Source organism: Leucopleurus acutus, assembly GCF_964270905.1.
Source record: "Leucopleurus acutus genome assembly, chromosome: 17".
NCBI lineage: Eukaryota > Metazoa > Chordata > Mammalia > Artiodactyla > Delphinidae > Leucopleurus > Leucopleurus acutus.
In genome coordinates, this window is record NC_139159.1 from 4,936,248 (window position 1) to 4,941,348 (window position 5,101).

Genomic DNA, 5,101 nt, shown 5'->3' on the forward strand with positions numbered 1-5,101 from the left:
GCTTCCCTGGTGGCGCAGTGGTTGAGAGTCCGCCTGCCCATGCAGAGGACACCGGTTCGTGCCCCAGTCTGGGAAGATCCCACATGCCGCGGAGCAGCTGGGCCCGTGGGCCATGGCCGCTGAGCCTGTGCGTCCGGAGCCTGTGCCCCGCAACGGGAGAGGCCACAACAGTGAGAGGCCCGCGTACCGCAAAAAAAAAAAAAAAAAAAAAGAATACACAGGAGGACGGGGTGTGTGCAGACGCCAGAGCGGGACATCCGGGTGCAGGCAGAGGACAGAGGGGACAGAAACTAGGGCTGCTGCATGAAGAGGGAACCCCGGGGCACAGTCTGCAAGGAGGAGCGGGCGCCGGCCACGTGGGCAAAGGACGTGAGAACGTGCCCGACGACCAGCCAGCAGAGGACACGGCCTTTCAAAACATCCCAAATGCAGGCTGTGTTGAAGTTGTTTCTGAAGATTATGCTGGTCCTCCGTTTCCCCCGTGTGGTTCTGCCTCCGTGTGGACGTATCAAGTCCTTTGCCACGGAAGAGCCCCAGGCAACGCCCATCAGTCCCAAACTGCCCGATTCCTTTAGAACAGTGAGGGGAACCCGCCAACGTGAGCACGGGCACAGGAAACCAGGCTGCTGAGACTGAGGAGCTGCGGCAGTTTGGTGCTGGGGGGCGGGACCCGGGGAGGGAGGGACAGTCCCGAGGCAGGGCTGGCCGTGGCCGCGCTGCGGCACCAAGTCACTGAGGGGCAGGCCTCGGGCTCCGCTGCCGCTTCAGGACGACTCTGCACTCACGTGCGGCCGCCGTTGAGTCACCTGGTCGCAGAGGCCAGCGGTTCAAGGGCCAATGACACGTGGCAGAGCGTTATACAAATGGGAGGTATTCTTCGGAGGTGCTGTAATTTCAGAGCGTCTTGATTAGGACGTTTGAATGTTTCTAAGACTTTAGACTTCTAACCGACGTCCCCCCAGATAGTTAAATGGCGAAAGGTACCGAAAGAGGTGCCAATCTGAATCCTTATGTTTTAGAAAAGGAATTGTCGGGTAACGTGAATAATTACTCCCTTCATTTATGTGTTTTGCAAATTCCGATTAATTCAGAGTTTGGCAGGTGAGTTTCTCCCCCCTCAGCTTCCCATGAGCTTGTAGTATTAATACACAGTGATCTTTCATTTAAGCTGCAACATCCGTGACCTAAAACAGAGGGGGAGCAAGAGAAAGAGAAGGAACACAGGTTCTGAACACCCAGAGTGATTGTTCCACATGCACGCACATCACACACTTCAGAACGGAGGTGGGCGCCGTGCCTCCCCTCACTCAGGGCCAATCTCTCAGGCAAAACTACAGCAGGTTGGGTGGCTGAGAGTTTTGGCCCAGGGAAGATTAGCAGCCTCAGGTGTCAAAGGCAAATTAATGACGGCGGCAAGAGGGGACAGCTAAGTGGGGAAAAGATATGAAAGATAAATACACACGAGAGAAATAAAAAAGCATGGACGGTGGTCACGGCCACGCTGGGGAGGGCTGAGGAAATGCACATTCCCACGGCGACTTCCAAAAGTCAAACTGGCCACGCGACTGCCGAGCAAAAGACGGCACTTATCATTTTCTCCACTCATTCATGCCTAAGAATTTATCTGAAGAAAATAACCTGAGATGCACATAACGATTTATGCACAAGACCATCCATCACTGCATTATGTGAAGACTAGACATCAACTACCTGGCCGACCACAGGGACGACTAAGTAAAATATGGTGCTCATTCAAAGGATGCTCTGAGTTCAAAGGTGCTCATTCAAAGGAGTCCAGCTTCTGAGGAATATGTAGGAATATGTACATAAAAGTACACAGGAAATAACCTTTATACGGTGTTAGGATACAAAACAAGGAAGATCCCAATTCAGTTTACAAAAGTATTACACAGGTTGAAAGAAAAAAAATACCAGAGGGAAATACCTGTTAATACTGAACCACATTTTTGACGATGTGAACGTCAATATTCCACCAGAAATTAGGGATCACATATCTAGATTTAGCACACATATATCAATGTCATTCTTATTGCTTGTAGCACTTCATTCAAAATTTACTTCTTCCACATTCCAGCTTCCCCACTTTTCTTTCTAGGAGACTTCAACGTGTTTGGAGGCAAAAAGCAGAACCTGATTCTTACACAAAATGAGGGGCCACAGAAGCACGTCGAGTAACCCGACAGGGATGCAATTAGCAAAATCCAGACTTGTGGGAAACTCTACAGGACAAAACCAAAACCAAACCGAACTGAAAAACCCACTTCTTCAACAAGGAAATTTTAAGAGGTGGGGGGAAGGGAACAGGTAACCTGGAGGTCAAAATAGACTCGAGAGATATGTCAACTGATTATATAAACAGGCTTATTGGATTTGAATCATGCAAATTGTTAAAAAAAAAAACCTAAGAGACAACTGTGGAGATTTGAACACTAACTAGATATTTGATGATATGAAGGCATTATTGTTCTTTTGGGATGTGACAGTTGTGTTGTGATTATATCTTTAAAAAGAGTCTGCACATTTTGTACATACCAAAAATATACAAGTGATATGAAATAATTTTGTATTAAATTCGTGGGCAGGAGAAGGGGTGGGTGTGGGTAGGAGGACCTAGTCACTGAGGTGATAACTGCTGAAACTGATTATGGGTAGGTGAGGATGCATTCTACTGTTCTCTCCACTTTTGATTTTTCAGTAGTTTTGAAATACTCTATAATAAGAACTTGTACAAAAAAATCTCTAAAGGCAGCACTAAACTTAACCTCCACAGTAAACCTATATGCGATATACTACGAACTCTGCGGGTGCTGATGGTGACGAAGCCAAAAATGATTTACATGCAGTTTCTGACTCTCACAATTTCTGTGAAGGACGGAGTTCATGAGATCGTTTCTGAAATCCTGACACAGAGTCACAGGCCAACCAACCGTTCTACACACTCTACTGAAGCCAGGCAATTACTGCTCGGAGTCTGAGAGGATGTAAAAGTAACAGGAACAAATACCTTTATTAGTCATGGCCTTTCAACTATGTAAATTATTTTCTAGAAATAAATATTCTGGGAGAGGGTTTTCAACGTTCAGGCTTTCAAGCAATCATTTAGCATACAATGACTGGGTCATTTTTAACTGTAATGAGGGTAGAGGACAAATCAGTCTAGCAAGATCTGAGAACTGTGTCGGGCTGGGAGGGGGCTGGACACAGTGGCCCGAAGGCGGCAGGCGCCCCACAGGGGAAGGGCCCCGAGTCACAGCACAGGGGAGCACCTGCCGGGCTTGGCGATGGGGTGTGTGTGTGTGGTGCGTGTGCACAGACATGCTCATGCACGTGGAAGCCCCACGTGGCGAGGTCTGGGAAAGGAGGTGAAGGCACGAAGGTCTGCAGGAGAAAGGACGGCGGGATGGATGGAGGCGGCAGAGTCCAGCTTCCACCTGCTTGGTCTGGAGAATCTTGAACATCTCCACTGGCCGGAGAAAAAGAGCCAGTGGGTGAACACATTTCCATGCTCAATGGGACAGGAAAAGAGATGGTGAGCCTTGGGCAGGAGAGCACAGCTGCTCGGCAGGCAAGAAAAGAGGGGATGAGGGGGCAGAGATGGGGTTGGTGGTCAGGGAACAGGCTGCTGACAGGCAAGCCCGATAGACTCAATCTTCTCAGTGAACCTGGGCAGAGTTACCTAATGTCTATTATAAATTCTAATTAGCTCTCTATTAGACTATTAGCTATTAATAGGTTAGTATTAATTAGAACATAAAATAATAGATATTCCTATTCTATCAAATATTACAGTAGGATATAAATAAAAGGAAAACATGAATCATGCAATAAATTAATACTTGTCTATTACTAGACCATTGGACTCCTAGAGGTCCTAGTTCTATTAGAGGAACTATTATCGCTGTTACCACTGTCAGGTAGAATTTCGCAGAACTGCGTCGACAGGGCTGATAGACAATGAGAACCGTCTGAGCACGTATCTGAACCAGGTCCTATGCTGAGTCTTTTCCGTGCATCCTCTCATTTACTACTTGTACTTGGCTACTCCTCTGAGCCTCCTTTTCTCCCTCCTGGAACTCGAGGAGCTCAGCACCCATCTACGGCCTTGTGATGAGCCTGGAAGGAGTGGCCCGGTGTGAGCGCGCTGGCTGGAAGCGTGGAGGGAGCGCCTGGTAACGCCAGGTGATTGCTTCTGTTCCGAGTTCCCCACCTGGCTCTCCACGGGGCTCCCACAGAAGCTTCCAGGCTCCCTGGACCCCGTGATGAGATGGGAGCAGCACAGGGAGGCAGGTGGCGGGCGAGGCCCGCTGGAGAGGTGAGGGAGGCCTGGCTCGCGGTGGGGACAGGAGCCAAGCCGGGAGGGGCGGTCCCGAGGAGCGATGGGTGGGTGGGAAGCCACGACCTGAGACTCCCTTCGACTGTTTCAGCCCAGGAGCTGGCATCTCCCGAGGCTTCCCGTGCGCTCGCTGGGCAGAGGTGAGGGGCGATTTCATGACAAGCAAGACCCAGTTCCACGAATGGGCAACAAGACCACCCACCACTGCAAGTCCCAGCCAGCTGTGCACCAGGGCCGGAAGCCGGTAGCGAGCAGAGTCCCGGCCACAGCCATGGCGATCCTACTCCCGGACCCGGGAGACGGTTGCGATGACACTCACGTTACCCGTGGAGAAATGCAACTTGGATGGGAACGTACGGCAGCGTTCAGTCCTTTACTGAGGTTAAGGGCATTGAAGTCTGGCATTCCGTGTGCAGCTGTGACCTGAGGGCGGCCTGGCGTGTGAGCTCCGCACAGAGGTCAAGTGATAACATCCGCTCAGAGATTCTCTCCGGGAAAACCCAGGGGGCGTCAGAACACGTCACCCCCGACCCGGGGCCCCGGGTGCGAGCGCAGCCACGGGAGGCGCAGGTGAGTTGCGTGTCTCCGTGACTCGGGGGGCTCTGTGCACGCGCACGTGCTCTTCCTCAGCGGGTGTCTCTGCGCCTCTCCGCACACCATCTCTACGTGTGCACGCACGTGTATGCACGTGCGCCACATGCCAGCTCCCTTTCGAATCTGTCTTGCTTTCCCAACTGGGGGCGTGGA